The sequence below is a fragment of the Rhea americana genome, unplaced genomic scaffold, assembly GCF_003343005.1.
Source record: "Rhea americana isolate MKP2758 unplaced genomic scaffold, rheAme1 scaffold_199, whole genome shotgun sequence".
Lineage (NCBI taxonomy): Eukaryota > Metazoa > Chordata > Aves > Rheiformes > Rheidae > Rhea > Rhea americana.
The window spans coordinates 959,904-981,414 of NW_028186138.1; the positions used below are offsets into that span (position 1 = coordinate 959,904).

General features: G+C 38.3%; 1 protein-coding gene across 2 annotated transcripts in view; it reads right to left on the bottom strand.

Annotated features, from left to right (window-relative positions):
- The window catches only part of DLGAP2 (DLG associated protein 2), a 385,377-nt gene that overhangs the window by 95,157 nt on the left and 268,709 nt on the right, over window positions 1-21,511 (bottom strand). For both annotated transcript variants that reach the window (XM_085303215.1, XM_085303214.1), the window contains exon 3: window positions 8,781-8,846. The gene's annotated coding sequence lies outside the window, so the exon portion shown is untranslated. The remainder of the gene's footprint in view (window positions 1-8,780; window positions 8,847-21,511) is intronic.

Genomic DNA, 21,511 nt, shown 5'->3' on the forward strand with positions numbered 1-21,511 from the left:
AAAAAAAAAAGGAGTGATCATGGGGGCAAGCTGTGACTGGGGGCATGTCAAAGCACAGTTACAACACAGAGCCCCTGGCATGGAAAACATGGAGATGCCATTTCTGAAAAAGGAGAAAAGCGGTCCAAAGTAGGGAAATAGCATTTGAGGAACGAAGCTATCCCCACACAGTAGAGGGGGGACAGTGGGCGCCTTGGTTTGAGTTGGGGCTGGGAGTGCCCATGCCATGCCAAAGGACTGGGCTGAAACCCTGCAGAGGCAATACAGGAAGTGCAGAAGCCCTGGGGGCTGGAGCGGAGGGATGCAGCGAGTCCTCGAAGTGATGTGAAATTAGTTTCCAGCAGCTTGGTGTGCGATGTCCTGGTATTGATTGGGATGTAACACACAGCCCTTCACACTGCTTTTCAAGTTCAAAGTACATCGTCCCTGTTCACCTTTGCAACAGTGCTATGACAGAGGTAAATCCACAGATTGATTTATGGCTAGCATTTTTTTCACATGATCTGTGAATATATTTTTGACAAAAATATAAAGTATCAGAACTTGACTGACCTAAACTAATTAACATATAAGCTATTTCCTGTAATATTCTGGAGAAAAGCAGCTGTATAGAGGCAACCATGGCTTCACTATGTGAGCGTCATTGAAAAATATGTAAGAAACTTATAATGTTTCCAAATATAGGCTAGAAAAAGACAGCCCAATGCCACTAAACTTCTTTTGTCTGTTGTTGTACCTGCTTTTACAGATTCCTTTTCCCAAAGGAGAAAATTTTGCAGCCTGCAGTTATCAGGCCAAATATAGGGGACAATCAGTTTCCCYTGGCATAATTAAAACTGCAAACCATTTTCTCAGGAGAGAATCTGATTATGAGTTTACCATGCAACTCAGCAATTAAAGACAGCCAAAGCAATTGGGTAGTCAACCTCAGAGATATTCAGGAATCTACACATTCAGGAATCCAAGTCACATTGAAGGCAACGGTAAATCTCTCATTAGCTTCACTAGGGCTGCCGTTAGTCCTAAACATTTTTCTGCAAAATCTTCTTAGTTAACTATACTGGCAAATTCTGTTGTCAGAAGGGGATTGTCTCCAATTCGTATGGTACGTTATGAAGAAACAATTCGTGCCTGACTGTAATAAAGGTGCTAAAAGCCTGGATAAATCACTGGAAACATCTTAAAGTCAGGAAGAAGACAGAATCAAGGGGTGGAGCTGATCTCACTAAAGTACTGCCACCAATTTCAGAGGAGCCAAGATTTAGCCCAGGGATCCGAACCATTTACTGTTCCACTGAATGAAACTACCAAATCATCCTGGTGGCTCTCCTAATAAGAAATACTTTTCATTCATTATTAGCTAAAAATTAAACATAACAAATAATGTTGATACTTCTGAACTTCTTTCTTGAAATTTTTGCTCAATATTTCTGAAATTCTTCTTGATTTCCCCTTTATTTATGATTGTGTACCAGTGATTTACCATCCTATGTAATACTGAAAGTGGTTTTGGTCAATGTATTTCATTATGGGAATTGAAAGGGAGATATAGAAGAAGGCAGATCAAGTATGATGATAATCAATTTTAGTAGACCAAATTAGGAGAGGAGGACATTTCTTTCACTATTTGAAGGCATGTGCCGTTTTAAGGGATGCAAGAATGGTATTACTATATCCAARTAAAAACATTTACCATATAACTCTACCACTTTTTATTATTTCATAAAAATTGTTTATATGGCCACTCTAAGATATTTTAAAGATTTTGATCATATTATAAAGTGTTCTTTGGGGAAAAAAACAMCCTGAAATTAATTCTCAAAAGCATTGGTTGCAGACACAAAACCCATGACTTCAATTTAAAATACCTTTCTACTTCAAAACCCCTTTTACTTTTTTAAACATTCAATACTGCTGTTAAATTGTCAAAATTGAAGAAAAGGGTTTGATTTTTGTTTGCTTCAATATCAGTTCCTTGTAGTCTTTTGATTCACCCAATATTTCAAAGTTTCAGCCTTGGTCTGATTCAAAACAATTATTTCTTTTACTTTTTGGAATTCATCATTATCTGCTCAGCTGTACGCCCTTGGCGCTGCCTCTTGCTGCTTTGTCATTGTATAGTGAACGTTTCTGCTCAGCTCGACCCACTGAGATTGAGGAGGTCTCATCCTGATTTTCCTATGGGGTACAGGAAGAAATAGCAGTCTGGTAATAAGTTCCCTTTCAAACATGTTGCCATAGTAACAGGTATAAAACCTCCCTCCTTCCATAACCTTCAGATGGGGATTTTTCAAATCAGGGTGCTGTCTCTTTTCTGCTCAGCTGACAGCTCAATTTTGGCTCAGTGAGAAACRCTGCAAATATTCATTGCCTTTTCCTGCAGCCGGTGCACCCAGACTTCCCATGTGGCAGTGAAGGGTCAAAATATGAACCCTGGCCTTGGGAAGTGGTGCTGGTGCAAACACTGCACACCCATGACAAGGCTGAGACAGCGCATCATATTATATCGCTGTCTGATTATTTATAAAAAGAAAATTACTTTGTAAAAAGGGGGAAAAAAGAAAGGCAATTGCATGAGAAACTCATGAAGAAAAGTGACAGCTGAACTCACAAATAAAAGTCTGGACTGCACTAGCAACATTTGCTGGTACTTATCCTGCTGTTGTTATCCCGGTGAAAAACCGCTCATGAAGATAAGCTGAACCAATGGACCATGCGGTCGGCGCTGTGAGAGACGGCCTTGGTCACGTCCTGTCAGGATACAAGTACCCACAGCCCTTTAGTGGTGCCTGTACAAGCTGCCTTGCTCTAAATAGGGCCTTAGCAGTTGATAGGGGACATGGATGGCAGGGCCTGGTAGCTTACTTTCTACGTAATTGGAAAGCATGTCATGTCAGCTGCCTGCACTGAAGACACTTTGTGAAGAAGGCAAGCACAGCTGAGTAAGGTCAGCTGAACTGGTCCCTCATCTCCTGCTGGAGCCCTTCCACTCTATTGGTAGGTAAATATTGCAGATCAGCTATGTACCCAGGTGCTGCAGAGGTCATCAGGACATGTGTGAGAGAGAAAAGTCCTCCTTTGCTAACATCCCTCATCCCAAGTGTGAAACAACTCAAGCTTTTTTCAACTTCTCCTCACATTATCTCTCTTTTCGTTGGATACTGAAGGTAGTGTTTCAAGATGTGGTCTCACAGTCTGAAAAGTTTATCAGTTTGGGGGAAAAAAAAAAACATTTCCTCTTCAACCAAACTGAAGAGCCTCCTCAGCTACATAGTCAGATCAGAATGCATAAATTGTTTGGACCAAAAATATTTTGCTTCTTGGCAAAGAAATGAATGCATTATCCCCTTTGTATTCTGTAGTAGAAATAGATGAATAATTCATAACAAATAACCCATTTGATTAATCTTACATCCTACAAATATCTTTTCCTGTTTGTGAATTGACCTTGGGCCTAATGGGATTTTTGTGGAGTTATCTGACATTATGAGGTGCTTAATTTTTACAGATAGCTTCTGGTCTGCAGATTGTTAGTAAGCATTTGTTGCCAATGGTTTATAATTAAAATGCAGGATATTTAGTATGTTTATATAGGACACTCAGTCCACATGACATAATTYTGTTCTATGATTGAATAAGTAATTTGCAAAAATAGCTCTTGAGCATAACTATAAGGAATTTAAAGTCCAAAAATTGTTTTTTTGAAAAACATACCCCATTATTTCATTAACATTTTCTGTGCTCTCAACCATTGTATCAGTAAACTTCTACACTACAATACCCTGGTATAGGTACAACTTGAAGTAGAATTGTTTAGAAGAATGCTCAAATCTTCATAGAAAAAGGCCTATTTTTTTGCAGTATCTGCCCAGCTAATCACAATTAGTGAATATGACACAGAGACATATTTSGTTATTTAAAACCACTTGTAAGTTTAAATCATAGAATCATAGAATTGGTAAGGTTGGAAGGGACCTCCGGAGATCATCTAGTCCAACCCTCAAACWAGTGGCCCATATGGGGATCGAACCCGCAACCTTGGCATTATTAGCACCATRCTCTAAATGAATTCTTTGTCTAYCAAACCATCTGTCTATGTATTTTTATCACATGGAAGAAGGACAGTCCAGCAGTTACAGCATTAACCTGGGAGACCTCAGTTCAAGATTTCCTGGAAAACCTTGGATTCCAGGGTGAGGCCCTGGGAAGCGATGACAAAGGCTACTCACAGGCTCAACGAGCTCTGGTGTCAATGAAAAACAAAACTTTGCCTCCCTAGATTAAAGTTAGCCTTTGTGGATGTCTCTTACAGACTCCCTGCTTCAGCTCTCCATGCTGTAGGAATGACAGTAACTTCTGTATCTCTGAGAGCTAGTGTCAAAAAGCAGGGAAACATTCAGCTTCTGGCTCACATTTTGCCCACACAATATTTAAGATAAAGCACTTGTTGCTGTGCCTGTTAACTACAGAGGTAAGTGTAACTGTGGCAGTTTATTCTGTGTGYCTGATTCCCATCAACTCCAGTCAAAGTCTTAATGGCCCACCACCACTGGATGCTCTGAGGGAAGGCTGGCCGAGGCATGGACAACTCTTGTCTGTCCTTGGGAAAATTTCTTAACTCATGCCCACGTTATGAATCCATTAATAAGTGCAACAAGCTTTCAGATWCTGACTGCACTGAGGAAGATTAGATGATTAGGTAGAAAGACAGACAAACTGGAAAGCGAGGCCTTTATTTTTTAGTTTCAGAAAAGGCTATGGCCTTTCTTCTTCCCAACACTTGATGTCAGAAAGGCATGATCAGGCAATCAAAAGTGATTGAATAACCATGAGTTAGTGTCTGACACTTGAACTGYACCAATTAATCAAAAGTATGCCTACAATAACTGTGAAATTAAAAAAAAAATATTGTAACTTGCCCTTAAATTCTGTCACAGTTTACTTTGCAATTGAGGCAGGTTAATAGCATTATTAGTAASTGCAGTTCATTTTAYGTTTTGTAATCCTTTCCTTCACAAAACTCAATATCCTTTCCTTTCTCAAAGACAAAATAGTTATTTATCAAAACAAAAGCTGTTAAGTGCAAGTTCTCTGACTACCTTGCCTAACACAAAAAGCTGCCAAGTGTGAAATAAATGCCTTTCTTACCTACAAAAGGGAATCAATCTTAAGGAAAAGTTCAGCCCATCTTCCCTGTTCAAATGTTTCTTTTTCTATTCTAATAACATTTAAGCACAGCACATCTTCCATGTGCCTCTTGGTATGATTGCACTATTTATTTTTGACACTCAAAGTAAATTGTTACTTTGCCCTATACATGCYTAAAGACAGAAAGGCTGTGAGGGGTTTCCAATTTGTACAGTAAAGAGAATGTGTATTCCCTAACATGCTACATCGCCCAGTTATTTTAACTACTAGATGTAAGAAAGCTTTCAGAACTCCCAATTCCAGGTTCAGAGTCTTACAGTGAGCTGCTTGAGATCATGCAGCATGTCAGATTTCTTGCTYTTACTCCTATGTCCTGCTACCTTTGTAAGGCTGCTCATTTTATACTTTCCTAACAAAAAGAATAGGACTTGTTGCAGATCAAGGCAAGAGTGTGAATCTTGTAACTATGAAAATACTTACCATCCTGACCTCTATTAAACAAATGGTAATAGAAAAACTATGAAATATTGTTCTTGGGCACAGATCAAGTGTACACGCTTGGGTAAGCTTTTTTAAAAGAATGCATTGCATTTCTGCCTGTGTTAACTGATGAGCACTTTTACAGAATCAATAATGTAACAGAATTGAGATCAGTCCTGTCTCTTGATACTTTTCTCCAATTAAGGTAGTGGATCATTGTATTAATAATATTACTTAGTGATTATTCAGCACTTTTACCCTGGTGAAAAATTGTGCAAACATTAATTAATCCCCACCAAAGCCCTGAAACCTCAATAGGAAATATTAAACCCGTTTTATAAATAGGAGCCTGGAGGCAGAGATCTTTCAATATCTGAGAGATTGCAACTAGAAGCACCTTGGGAGAGCGAGAAAGCATGACAGACTAAAATAATAAATGGTCCAGCAGYTAGAGCTACCTTAAAGAATAGCATCTCTGTTCTACCTTTACTTGAGGCAGTTATTAGAACTTGTACTTCTCAAGGAAAGCCCTTTCTGAGAGTTTTCAGGAATTGATATCTCTAGCAGTTCTTCAGACTGCTATTGCTGCTCATACAAAATAATTAAATAGTCCCGAGGACAGAGAGAGATAGAGCCCAGTTCTATAATGCAGTGACTAGAGCATTCACACAGGTTCAGGTTTCTCTTCAATGAATATCTATATGTGTACAACAGCAGGAAAAAGTGGAGACTGAGACTGATCTAACAGCATTCATCTTGAGCAGTAACATAASATACGGAAGACTGAAATTCAAGTCYRTGTTCAGATCATAGATTTGAACYGGAGTCTTCAGGTAAAGGACTRCAACACCRTGGGACAGAYAGAAAGACAGGCTGCAGCTGTCTGGAGAAGCGTTCATCACAAGCACAGTGGACACTACAGTTTGTCTACACTGAACCCAGCTGACTGTTCCAAAACTTTCATAGATGTTTTCACAATTTCCACCTTCCATACTATACTCCTTCCTCTATTACAGTGATTCTCTGTAAGGGAGAATGGGCCTCATATGTTGTGACGTTATGGATGGGATCTAGTCCACCTATTCTGGCCATCTGCAGTTTGACAGCCACGTTAGGTAGGTAGGATTTTTTTCTGGAAATATTAAAGGCATCCACCTCTCTCCATTCATCATCTAGGGAGCTTTGGTATTTAATTTTTGATGATTCCACTAGGCACTCAAAATTTAGGAGGAAGAATAGATCTTTCCCTGCCTTTAGCATATTATATTTTGTTCTGTCCTCTCTCTGGAAACAGCTGATTATTGCTAAAACAGCTTAGTTTCTTTGTAGTGTTGTTGACACTTTATTCTTGTTATTTGCTTTCCTGTTTCTCATTTCTGTTGACAAATCCTGCAGCTTTTTCCTAATCAGGATGCTGGACAATTGATCGGTTCAGCACATATGTTTGTGCTGGGAGATTACTTATTTTATATGCAGCTCCATTACACCTCTAGCTACTGYCACCCAACATGTGCTACTATTGACCTATATACTATTTGCTCTGGCTTCAGAAATCTTGCAGGGGTTCTTTCTCAGCCAAAATGGAAGAAAAATAAGTTTGACATACCCTTAGAATATAATTCATCTCACCCTAAGTTAGGCTTCTAAAATAGGTCAAATCAGCTATGTCCTAGAAATGTCTATCACTCCACATGGACTTTAAAAGAAGTCTAGATATCTACAGTTTAGACATCTACATCTGAACTACTTTTCTACTGTTAGATGTGACGAATTTCACCAAGGTACCCGAACTATATAATACATACTGTGAAGTGGACCAAAAAGGCTAAAAAGGAACAAATGTCCATGAAGGAACTCAATCAATGACTCCTCCACATCAATCACTTATGGGATCCTAAGGGAACCTCATGTTTGATCATATCTTCCCTTTTACACTACTATAATTGAGGCAAAACTCAAGAAACTGCAAAATTTGTAATCCTTACTAAAGGATCTTCAGTGTTTYCCTTAACACATCTTTCAGTTTAACATTCTAAACTTATCCCAYAGATTTCTTCCTCTTATTTTTTAATATCAATTAGACAAACAAATCCAATAGAGATATCTTTACAACCATGGTTTATAGAATGTCCTGACTTGAGCGTAACTGAGTCATGGCTACACTGATTGCTTTAGAAAAGCCTCTTCTAAGAGAYGATTTAAATACAATGACATCTCCTGCCTGAATTCAGGCTCCTTGTTCAAACTGTTTTGTTTTGTATTTTCCCCTTAATATAGCAACTATGATTTATCTTCCTGTCACAAGCACAGCTTGAAGGTCAGAGTAGAAGTTTATAATATTCCTGACAAAATGCAAAAATATTCATAATAATACAAAATAAACTGTTATAATATATTAACTTGAGCATTTTTATGAGAAGAAAAAGCTTACTAAATTACACTAACTTCTAAAAYCCTTACCTTGAATAAAAACAGTGTTAACTGGAAAATAAAAAGAAACCATTTTACATATTTCTCTTCCAAAAAAAGCCCACATAAAAGAAATCGGACATAAAAAATTTTTGATGGATTTCACAWAAAACAATGACAATCTGCATATGAAATTCCAAGAACAGAAATTCAATTTTGCACAGCCTAAAAGGTATAAATCTGGCTACACTGAAGCCAGTGGGACATTTTACTAATAGCTTTGGGAGACAGAGGTATTAAGAACTCACTCATTGGCTCTGTGAGTTTATGGTTTCTTTTTCCTTCTGTTATTTTTAAAAGTTAAAAGGCAACATTGGAAACTCCTTCTGCAATTGTTATGCTATCTGGAGAATAAGATAAAGAGACAAAAGAGGGAAAGTTGGTAACTTCCTTGAACACCTTCTTTCAAATTCTCAGTTGCCAAGATGTTATCGATATCTGATGCCTTTCTGCTTCAGATTCTCTAATGTCATACAGCAGGTGAGAATTTCTTGGAAGGACTGGACTGAGAGCTTTTTGGCCACTCTCATTAATACCACCTGGCACCATGCTTGCTCTGGGCTTTGCGACTGCAGAAAGGCTGTATGTACCCCAGAGCAGCCTCCTGCCTCATCCCCACCACGGCTGCATCCAGCCCCTGCGTGTATAAGCAGTACAAGTTATCTGAGAGACGGTATCTGTACCTAGCTCCTCCTCTGGCGTCCCTGGAAAACTGAAGCCCGACTTGAGCAGATCGCCACCCTCTTCTTCTGAAAAGACAGAAACAAAGTAGCTATTTAATAATTCTGATATTTCTGTATACCCAGACATTAGCTCTCCTCTAGTTTTTAAATCCACCCAGTGATGACTCTTACCATTCAGTACCTCTGATACTGTGATGCTGTAGGGGGTGCTGCTAGCTGCAACATCTGTTTCCTTTTGCCACGTGTTATTTTTTGTTTTCCTGGCWTTTTTTGAATTTGTTTTTTAATTTTACCACTCCTTTTCACCTTGCTAGTGTTTTTATGTTCATAAATGCCTTTTTTAACATCTTTTACATCATTATTTTCAGCTTTGCTTTGTCACATTGAACGACTTAAGAATACATGCATTAGGATATGAAATATTACAATAATATGTTTTAATATAAGTACATGATAATGCATTTTTTTACTTTGTCTTCTATGTTTCTGCCCTAATCTTCATGCCTTCTGGTGTCTCAGTCAAGTGGAAGTTGAGTACAGCCTTACGTTATACTACTCCTCACCAAGCACAGTCCCCTCAAAAGAAGAGAGAAAGAATGGAGGAATCCACAGTCTCTCACGATATGTTCAGAGAAATACAAAACCAAGTATTGCAGACCATGTTTTTGTTGTGCACGACTGAAGACAGCTGACTTCTAATAACTTACATGAGTAAATGTATCTCATTTTCTAAGGCAGACATTCACAGACATTTGAACCAACGCAAAGTCTTCTTTTTGGTAACTCGACCACTGTATTGGAGAAGCTGCTTTTTGTAATTCAGCTTACAACAGACACACTGTTTTGCCTGTTTGAGTGCTCCATTTAACAAATACATGTATTTTGTATATTTCTTGGTCTTGGTTGCACTTTTTATTTGTACTAGGATTTCTTTCCAATTATCTCACAGCAAGTGGGATGATTGAATATACTCATGCAGATACTCTCAAACAATCGTTCCTGGTTTTGACAATTTCTGAGGTTAAGAATTGATAACAAAGGAAAGTATAGCATAGATACTGCATAGAAAATAAATCCTGAGTATGTTAAGATATTCAGAAAAGCTGAGCTGTCAAATAAACATCTTGTTTATAAACTCACTTGTTAAGTAAACTTACTCTGCTAAAATAAGCCTACTAGAGAGCTAGTTAAATGATGGATAAAAAGTCATACACAATTTTAAAAATGACTGGCATATGAATTCAAATTAAATTTCATTTGGAGAGGTAATGGACAACTCTAATTAAATAAAAGCACAAATTAGGCAGTTTCCATGGAGACTTTGCTCACATGATCTCCCTATATTGTATAACTCATGGAGCCTCTAATTTGGATGCACAGGAGTAAGGAATTAAGCAGAAGACATAACAAAAAATGTTCTGAAGCAACCTTTAGATTTATGTAAATAGTTTGGAGTTGTTGCTGATAACTTCGTAAAAACAGAGATTTACATTGAAGCAGTGGTCTTGTATTTCTGAAAAAGAAGCTACTGAGTTATTCCAAAATTACATAATGTACGGTTATTCAAAAACATTTATAAAATGATCTGTAGAAAATAAAATGCATAAAATGATTTCTCTCTTGCAAGAAGTCAGCATTATTCTCACAGATTCTGCCTAAAACTATGCTAAAGTTTAGAGACAGACTAAAATAGACTAGATCTTTAAGGGCCTTCTGTGTTAGAGACAAAAAAGGAAAATAACTTTCCRTATCAAAGAAAGTCAGATTGACTCATCTTGATGAGTCAGATTCCAACTTTGCCATAAGATTCTTGTGTCAATTTGGACAATTCAGTAATCTCTTCTTGCCTCAATTATTCAGGTGAAAAATTAGGATTATAATGCTTTTTTTTCTCATTCCTCTCCTATATGAACACATTTGTTAATGTCAGTGAGGTTGTTGTCTATAAAAGCCTATAAAGAGCATAAGAAAGTTATAATTACCATCCTGAAAAAGAGCTGTATTCTGTTTTGAATAGGGTCAATTGCAAATGTTTCAGAGGAATTTTTAATTTCCATGTATTATACTTAGATTTATGAATCTGTGATGAGTAGCTTTTAGTTACTTAGTTTACTTCCTAAGCATGAAGATTTCTTATAAAATAAATATTTGATGTCTATACCTATTCATACCACTAACCCATTGTTTAGACAGTCTTTTCAAAAGGCTGTGGCAGTTCCTTCAGTCCTTGAAGAGATTCAAATTTTGTATCCTCCACTTAYGAAGTATAAATTAATCTAAAGTCTTAGTGGTTCTTGTGGTATTACAAAGACAATCTTTTTGTGAGGTTGAACTGTACTTCAAAGTCATAGTATTCCTTCAACAACAGGCATACAYGGTCTTTGTTCAGCTTACATTTTTGCTAGGAATTATCATTTTTATTATTGACCATAGAAATTAAAAGCATATCTTTCATTCATGTGCAGAGCAGTAACCTTCATATCTCATGGTAATGAAGCCAGGCAGATCATCAAAGAATTCTGGCGCATGCTAAAATTCAAGTGGCATAAAATACTTGCACTGGCACTGTTACGTCATTGACCTCCTCCGTTTCACAGATCAATAATATTTTAGCTTTTCCACAGCTCAAGGTGGCCTGACTGATACTGGTTTCACACCAGTAGATGTAACAGGAAAATGGAGACTTAGTGTGTAATGTTTTGATGGGCAATGAAGGGCAATTAAAGGTGAGAGTATGAAAATAGGATGATTTACCATTTAAGGATTTAAACAACATAAAAAACACATAGTCTGCAGACAAGGAAAACAACTACTATTTAAAATCCCTCCATATGTACAAACTACTCCATCACTAGTCTAACTAGAAATCAAAAACAGCCACAATAAATGATAGTCTTTAAAAATGCAGTGATGTCTGCTTCTGTGAAAGCTAAAGGTATAGTAAGGTCATGCTTTGATWTTCACAATTGAGAAAGCACAAATTGTCATTTACATCTCATGCCTCTCTTTCTTTTTTAAAGCTGATAGATTTGTCATGCATTCCAGTGCAAGAATACTTAGATGATATTCAAGACTATGTTAAGAAGCTYTCTCAGCTAAAGTTCTCCAGACTTAAACTTAGAAATATCAGGAGAGGTTGGTGAGCTGGAGCCAGCATGACAGATCTAGCGTCCTCATCCAGCCCTGAGGCTACTACATCTATAGCGTTGCGACACATTAACAAGCACAGAGGTAGCCTGACATCTTCTACCCAGATTTTCTGTGTATAGGAGATAGATTACTGTCCAATGCAAGGCCAAAATAAAACTGCTGAAGGCCACAGAATTACAGCCACACAAAATCTGAGTAAAGGAGATGTARATAATCATTTGGGTTCAATTTTCATGTTGCCTGAGCTGGGCTTAGTACTGGATTGAGGCATCAGTGGGACATATTACTTTATGTTCTGGATAAGGTAAGTTAAATTTCTGTACAGGCTAATGGAGATGCTCACTCTTCTCCCCTGCTCCCTACTGCCTRTGGTCTAAGTGAGCATTTTGACAGTGAGTGCACAGAAGCCATCTGGCATTGCTTCTTTTCCTCAGCTTGATAATTACCTCATCTATCCACCAGATTTTATCATCTCAGTTTTAACCTCTTGAGCTGTTCTTTGAATTTGATATGTCAGTTCAAATCCTTTCTCCTCATCTTCAAAGTCTTGCACCAAGATATGCCTTTACGTTGACCCTCATTTCTCATACACTTGCTCAGCTTATAATAAACAGGTACACCGTTTCCATCTCCCAGTCACACTTCAATAASCCATCCATCCACAAAATAGGCCCCAGTCTCAGTGGACTTGTTGCTCACATCCTTCAAAAGGCTCACATCAGCAAGAGTTATAATCCGTTAACTGCCTTCTTCATCACAATATGAGAGTGAGACTGAACTAGAACTGATGTTGAACTTCCCAGTTTATTGGATTTTAATTTATTTATTATCAGCCTCCTCYGGACCTCCCACTGCATTTTTCCCATATGTGTGTTTTTCTTTTAGCCTGTAAGCTCCCTAGGGTAGCTGTTGTTCTTTTATTTGTGTCTTATATAGCACCTGGCGTATTAACTCTGACAACAGATGAAAGAAAACACAGGCACTAAAATGTCTGGATTAAACAGCAGGTGCAACTTTATTTGATCACATAATTACCAAGCATAAAATGTGTCCAGAGTATGAATACAGGGTTCTCACCATCACTCCATGATCAGAGAAAACCAGATTGCCTCTTCCAGACTAGAAATCATACTGAGTAAAAAGGGAGAAAACTGTGGGGATCCTGAAAGACAGTCTATATATCTCAAAGTCCACTAGCCTGCTTTCCAATTAAAGTTTTTCCTGTAGGTGATCTTTGGCCCTAACTAAAGATCTCTTAAGTCTGCTGTGTGACACGTGTGACTCAGAACTGTTAGTACTATGATCCTGATCTAGGGGAAATGACCAAACGCATATGTGCCTGGGCACCATTACAGCCCCCTTGTTCCTCCTGGGAGATAGCTAATTGGCAGTGGYTCAGGCTTTCCCCAGGTGGCCAATGTCATTTGTGTAACCTACACCTGATTTCTTTTCACCTGATCTGCAAAAGTTCCCATCTGATCAACACTGCTACATCCTTACTATAAATTAGACACTGGGAGGCTTTTATTCTGGCCATTAGGCCAACATGGTCTTGCCATGTACTTCATCATGGCAACAGGCTGGCTCCATCCAAGCTGTTATTGGGAATGGTCCCAATAACACTAATTACCAAATCAAGCCTGAGAATTGCCTGGGAGAGTGAAAATTACTTGGCCAATGCCAAACCTAAGCCAGGGACCCCTGTAACAAACATTATAAATAACCAAATTCCTTAAGCCTTTACCCTGGCACTGTAATTTACTACTACAGATGTAGCCTAGGTGGCAGTATTGTCAAATAGTAGAATATTCTTGTGCCATATTTTGATAGCATGATGATAAGCAATAAGTACACAGAAGCACAGCAGGGCTGCATAAATTCTGATTGAAGTAAAAAATTAAAGATGGTATTAGGAGATTTAAGGTTATTGAGGTTTCCTTTGCAAGAGACCTATCTGAAAAGCTTTAGCAGTAACGCATTAATGGTAAGAGATAGATATTATTTAATTAAGTTGCTTTTATTTTTCTAATCACCACCTCTTTTTTGTTCTTACGGTTTCTTACACAATACACAGAAAAACGTCCCTGATGGCTCCAACAAAGATCCATTTATCGCAGTATGCCGGCTCTAGCACTTGCCCAAAGTGGATGCTGTGGAAAATAACATGGACAGAGACTGGGCAAATACGTAGATTGAATCATCTTTGCTTAGCATACCTTTCCAGCTTCCTGTAAATGACCCTTAAGGGACTTCCTGAGATGGAAGTTTAATCTAGACCGTTGTTTTTAATAGCCACCAATGGATCTATCCTCTACGGATTCATCTAATCTTCTCTGAGCCCATTTATACTGATAGCCTTTACAGCATCCTGTGCCAATGTGTCTCACAATTTAATTATGCATTATTTGAAAAAGAATTTCCTTTTTTGTTTTGTTTTGTTTAGCAGGATGCCTGATAATGTAATTAGGTGGCCCTATTTCTTCTGTTGTGAAAAAGAGAGGATCACTGATCCCTATTCACTTTGTCTATGTTGTTTGTAATTGTGTAGACCTCTATCATATCCCTGCCTCAGTTTTCTCTTTTCCAAACTGAGGAAGCAATCTATGTAGCTTTTTTATCATGGAGAAGCCATTCTAGACCTCTCATCATCCTTCTCACCTTTCTGTGTATATTTTTGTTGTTCTGCTATATCATTTTTAGATACAGCAGTCAGAAATGCAAACAGCTTTATTATATGGGTTTTTCCAGTGGCATGGGCTTTTCCCAGTGGCATGATGTTGTTCAATGCTTTGTTTTCTATTTTCCCTAATATTTTCATGTGCCCATTTCGTAACTCAGAGAATTCATTATTCATTTTAAGTTGTGCCCAAGAGAGACAATTTCTTTGGCTTTCCCCTTACACAAGAACATTTCTCTTATATATTTTTCTAATAAATATTGAAGAGACCCAGCATTTTACTTAGCTCAGGTTACCACCAAGACTGCTAAAAACAAACAAACAACACCCACTCTGCCTCCAGAGGAGCAGAACTGAGGAAATTCTTGTCTCTTGCTTTCATCTAGTCTGTTCACTTTTATATAACATAGTTCCAGGCCTGTGAAATCAGGTCTCAGATATCAGAGAAACTAGCCAGGCACACTGCCTATTAAATCAAGCAGAGGAAGYTGGCTGTGTCTCTGAGGTCCTATCTCTGAAAAACTGTAAAATGAAATATATTGCTGGGATCACAAATCCTGTCAGGGGGTCATCTTGCTCTTGGCAGCTCCGAATCTCCCCTCCCAGCTATTGGCAGCTGAAAGGCATCCACAAACTCCAGGCTGCCTTAGCAGTACTGTGGTGATCACCCTAAAAGGCTTTGGCTCCCCAGGGCAGCCTTTTCTAGCCAGCCAGCGTTGCTTCATTCCTTAGAAACCTTTCTGAGCTCCCTCAGTCGTTTTACCCCAGAGACCTGCATGCTCTTCTTCCTCTTCCCTGCCCTCCTTCAGGCAATAAATATAAAAGGTGTTGAATAATGTTGCAGAGTGTTASAGTACATTCATTTTGCAGTCATTCTGGAATATAAATGACCAATTCAGTTAAATAGCTGTTTCTTTCCTTATCAAAATTAACAAATGTCTGCTAGCAAAAAGAGAGAGCCAGCAATAACAGACTGCATTCAGACACGGCTCTGTGTGATCGTGCGCTTCAAACAGCCTAGGAAATTCCTAAAAGCCCTTTCTTCCTTGATTTTTCACAGCTGAAAGACTGAGTCAAGCTCCTCAATGAGCCATTTATACCTTTTACTGCTTTTCAGGATCTGTGAGAGAWATTCCACATCTTTTATATTAAAAAGAGAGAAAAAATTAAAGAAAATATTAGCTATTTTTTGTGAATAATGACCCTTATTCAGTGAGCCAAAGACTTCTGGACATCCCAGAAAAATCTCTAGCTCTTCCTGCCTGGTTCCAGTTCTTCAGCATCTGTCCTTCTTTCTCCCCCCAAGTAGAAGACAGCAGCAGCCTTTTCTGTGCATTTATCTTCCACCTGCTGCGGCATTCTTGGACAGACAAGCTGCTGCCTTCACAGCGGATACCTGAGGAGGTCCAAGAAGTCAATTTTGGGTCTTGCCAGCAAGTAAACAGAAAATGCAGGTCAGGAATATAGTTTGAATGATTTTGCACAGCTGCTGAGACTTCATTTTGGTGCCAGAGAGATAAAATGCTTACTCTATTAAAATATGTGAGGAAATTACATGACAAAGTACTTAAGAGAGACCAAAATGAGSACATACTCCAGGAAAAGTATAGGACAAAATCCAGTAGTGAGAGAGRAGTGCAAAAGTCAAAAACTTGAGATTGCACCTTTCCCAGTAATACAAAAAAATATCCCTCAGTCTCCTCAGTTTGTGATGGGAAAATCCAGAGTTTTTGTTTTACTGAGTAGACGTAGATATTTCATCACCTTCTTCCTATCTTGTGTATATGCACAGAAAAATGAAACAGACATTTAAGAAAAAAAGTGTAGATAAAATTAGTCTATTTAGTATATTTAGAATGAACTTTGAGGGGGGGAAAAAATCATATCTTTAAGACGCTCTTCTTAAAAATGCCCAAGCTATCTCATGCTAAATTATCTTTGACAGAACAATATGTGTTTTGTAACCTTTCAGTTTTCAGGTTAAAAGTAGAGAAACAATATGCCCATACCGTACTGTTTTGTAAGAAACACAAAAAACTACAATGGTTATTACTAGCAGGTCATGGCATTCTGCTTTTACAGCTTTGTTTTACAGTACTGCAAAAGGGCCACAGGAATATTCATTTGCTTCCAGTACTATCCCTGTCTTTCAGATGTTCAATAAATATGATCTTTGAACATTAGAGGACTACGGAATTTGTCACAATGAGCAGGGCTATATGATGAGTCATAGTAATCACTGGTTTACCAAAGTAGGAGAAATTTAGTATGAAAAAACTCTGACCCTGCTGGGGTATGGGGGCACAGTCAGCAGTTCCAGTGAAAACTGAAATCAGCTATCAGTAGCTGCAGCTGTGCRAACCCTCAGTAAGGCCTTTGACACGAGCTGACGAAGCTCTCTATTAGCAGAGATGGGATGAGTGTGGGTTATCCTGAACACAAATGGTGGAAATGGGAGCAGAAGGAGAGCTCAAATACGTTCATTCATATTTTGYAAAATCCAAGCCACTTTTGGTGATTTCTCTGACCATGTAAATGTTAGGGGTGGTATGACTGACAGCTCATAGTTTTCAATTTGGTAAATACGATAAATTACAACARTTACGTAAGATACAATATGCAGCTTCTTAGGCACTTTAAGCAGATGGAGAATGAAAGTATCTTTTAAACGAGCCATTTTTTCTTCTGAAAAATAACAATAACCAGAAAAAGGCTTCTTCTCAGAACAAGTCAGGGCACCAGAGCAACTGTAATGGGCTGATGGAGCAGGATACCTCATTTTTTTGTCCTATGTTTTTACAGTAGCTATGATCAGTGATTCAAACTGATCCCTTAAACTGTCTTCTGTAGTGACTGGTCATTACCTCCRTTCCCCTCAATGCCGTTGGAATGCAAATCCTGCTCTCTCATCTGACTCCTTTCATCATTCTCATATATAAATAATTCCCTTTTACCACATCCCTCTTTTTTCCATTTCCTTCAGAGCTTTTTTTTTCTGTTTTCCTCCTAGTATTTTCTCCAAAACTTTAATTAATTTTCTATTCTCTCTTTCCTGTATATCTAACCTCAGCCACAATACAAAGGAGGTACAAGTAATATGTAACTGGCTAAGGACCTCCTGATTATTTTGTGCATACATGTGTGCTTCCAGTTATATGCTCTATTTAGTTATTTATACCACAAGATCTTTAATGAGGGGCCACAATTAATTAAAACAAGCAAAGCAAATAGCAATTTTAAAATATAAACAAAAAAATAGGAAAACTTARACTAAAAAAGGAAGAAAAACTGTTTAGTTAGAGTCTGAAATGAAAGAAACTTTTATATTTTTAAAATAATTCAATTCAGTATGGACCTTTTTCAAAACAAGCTGCATGAAATGTGAAGCAACAGATAGACATTCAAGCTGGAAAAATAGAGCTTCTCAAAATGTCAAAACAGGGTGCTTCAACAATTTCCTCTTTTTTTTTTCCTTTGAAGTAGGAACTTGTTTGGAACTGTTTTTTCCCCATAAACAGGCTCAGCTTCAGGAAAGCTGCATTTTACAAAGAAAAGGCTTCTGCCAGCTGCTTCACAGTGAGCTCTCACTAACGCATGTTTAGCACACTGCACAGTGGCTGCAACCCTCCTCAGGTCTCTGGTTGCTCTAGAAAATGTGTAATACAGGAAGAATTTCTTTGATTATGTAGGATACGCACACACACTGACACGTTATATTTTAAATCCAATTTTACTGGGGCTGAGGCGGACCTTTCTGTTTGTTGGCTGTACCATCCTGCTACCATCTGCACAGCCGCTGGATCATTTGGACTTTCCCTATGACACAAACAGCAATGAAGGCARGAGAAAATCAGTTCCACACGTGGGCAGGGCAAACGGAAAGCAAAATGATATTTTGCTTGCATGTATTGCAGATGGGCAGAATCAATGTTGAGGATTTTGCACAAATGCTTGGCTAATTCCTCAGTGGCGAGGCTTCCTCCTAAGGTTAGTTGGATGGATCTCACCTGAAGAGATGAATTTTCATTTAATTTCCTGGGATTTTCATTGAGGCACTTTGGAGCCTGGGGCAGCCTGGTCTTCTACTGCCATCGGGGAGAAACAGGGAGCTCTGGCTCATCAGTATCCCCCCACTAGGGACCTAGGGGAGAGCTGTGCAGCCAGGCTCGGCACCTCCTTCCTCAGCTCAGGACTTAAAGCAAAATGATATCAAGCCAGGCTGTTGTGGTTAGCTACAAAGGATTTGAGAAACTGAACGCACATTTTTGCTCTCTCAACAAAGACATTTTTCAAATTGCCTCCCTGTCTGCAATTACACTTGTAGCTCCTACACTGAGAGGCAAACCTAAATTTCTTCCACATTTAGGTATGGCTAGCCCTGCCTGAGCTACACAGGGAAAATAGGTTTCCGCTCTTCAGATCTTCTCCAGCATTCACCTGCAGAATTCCTCGTTAAGATCTGTACACAAGCAAATCCCTGTACACATGCAGGGCCAATGTATTTTCCTGTGCTCTTTTTATTCCCATATCTGTAATACACGATGCACTTTTGACAGATGTRAGCTTGGCCTTTTCTTGCCCTGCTGACAATGCATGGTTAGGATTACACCCAGTTTGCTCTCTGGAGGATCTCACACAGCTGACAAATTCAAGGATAAGTGTTTAAAGATATGGACTTAGACACCTGATCAGATATCGATGGTTTAACATGCTTCATCAGCCCTTGTGTGACTATGCACCTGCCTGTTAAGGTAGGTAAACCAGAATAGCTAAACCATAGCTTGGAGGTAACACTACCTAGAATTAGCTCATATTTGCTAATAAGATAACAGTGTAAATAAGTTCAGTTACCACAGCTCAGCAGACACATGGTAACTTGTCAAGCTAAAGCAAGTTATTGTGGGCAGGGCCCTAACTTTCCTCTGGCAGTCATGGATGCTAAGTATACATGGCACTAACCCATCATCAATTTTACAGCTACTTTTTGGACAGTAATGTTACCTTGAGCACAATATCTTTCAATTGTGATTAGTCCTTGTCATGAATTTAATAATTGGGACATYCATAAACATTTGCTATTTGCTGTGATGTTATAAACATTCATGCAGTATCTTAGCTATGATTGCCTTTAAAGGATTCTTCTTCAAGGAAAGGAAAAAAGGGGTTTGTATGAGTCCTCAAGCTCACATTACAAAAGGAAAACAAATAATTGCTGTTAGGCCCATTTTGCTTCCCCATGTCTTTGTTTATTCAAAGCCATAAATGGGGCCACCAGAAAGGTCAGGGAGCTGCAAACGGAATATTGAGATTTTCATTTCTGATGCATTGCTCATTCAAGCCTGGGCTGGTGGTGACAAACTCATTGGCTAAAAATGAATTATCAAATTCTGTCAATTCCCAGAGGAAAGCTGTCCATCACTAAAAAMCTTTGCCTACTCTTTGTTGTCTCAGAATGAAAGGGCAAGGGGAATAAAATCACCTGTCAGCTTCTCAGGTTCTCACCCCATCAGAGTCAAGTCACACCARCAAGACAGTGCTGGGAATCCTGCCTCCACATACCCATTACTCACCTGTGCAATTGGACATGGTTCCTATGCTATTGGTCCTGCATTTCTTAACGACATTTGCRAGTGTTTCAAAATGCAAAGCTGTTTTTGCTCTACAGAAACCATGAATAAGACCACCATACTTTTAGCAATTTGATCTCCAGTAATGGATTTCCAAATGAGTTTAAATCAGTGCTTAATTTCTGCTTTTTCAGGACAATGGCAGTGATTAGTAGTAATGTTTGACTTCCAGTTCCATTTTTTATGCAGCTGTAATGCCGCCTGCATTTGACTGCTGCTTTAATGATTACTAATGATTTTATTTTGTAAGTAATACAACTTTTTGCATTCATTGTCTGGACTCTGAGCAAAAAGCTATTTGAGTAGAATTATGCAATCTGTTCACACAAGACCTTTAGTTGGTTAAACTTAATTTTGAGTCAGAGCAAAGAAAAATGCCAAAGTCACTAAAAACACACCACATTTTTATACGATTGTTAGAACATGATTGAGTGAAAGTGGCAGCAGCTAAAACTAATTACAACAAAATAACATCACCCAGATAGAAACGACTTTCTAGTGCTGAAAGCTTTTAACAGGCTAAAGCTGCCTGCTGCTCCCATAGTTCTTAAGTGTGAAATTATCTGCTGCAGGACGTCAGTGTATATGATTACCTCTTGAAGTGCCAATGGCTGTGCTCTGCACTGTATACACAACAGCTATCTCTTACTCAGAACATAACTCCTAGGCTTGCCTTATCGTATATAATACCCATCTATATTGCATATATATATCCCACCTTCTTTGACTTCATGAGAAATTTTCACATGACTCTTATTCTCTGATGGACAGATAAGTAAAGCTGGTTTTTGCTATTCCAGGAAAATATCAACTTATTGAGAACTACTTTTTTTTTTTTTTTTTTTTTTTTTTTTTTTTTTTTTTTTTTTTTTTTTTTTTTGTCGGGAATATATCCATTTTGATGAAAATTTCCTCTTCCAGTCAGAAAGGGAAGGAAGCCTGCCTTAGAAGAAATTGCTGATTTTGACATTGATTGAGAGCATAGGAGAAGCAGCTGTCAGCTGTTACTTTATCTAGGTCAGGTTTAGGGTTAGAAAGCTAGTCCCTCACAATCTGATCAAGTGTGTTAAGGAACTTGATATTCTGGCCTTATCTTTTCTAGTTTCTTCTGCTTGAAGCTGTTCAAATTAGTTTAAATGAATAAATATTCATTAAAGCACAGGGAGATTGATTTAGCTGTTCAAAAGTCTAGTAAACTGACCTACCTAAAATATAWAAAGCAGAAGAATGTATTTAAGTTTCCATACTTCCACCAGTGTCCATACCTCTCTTTTACT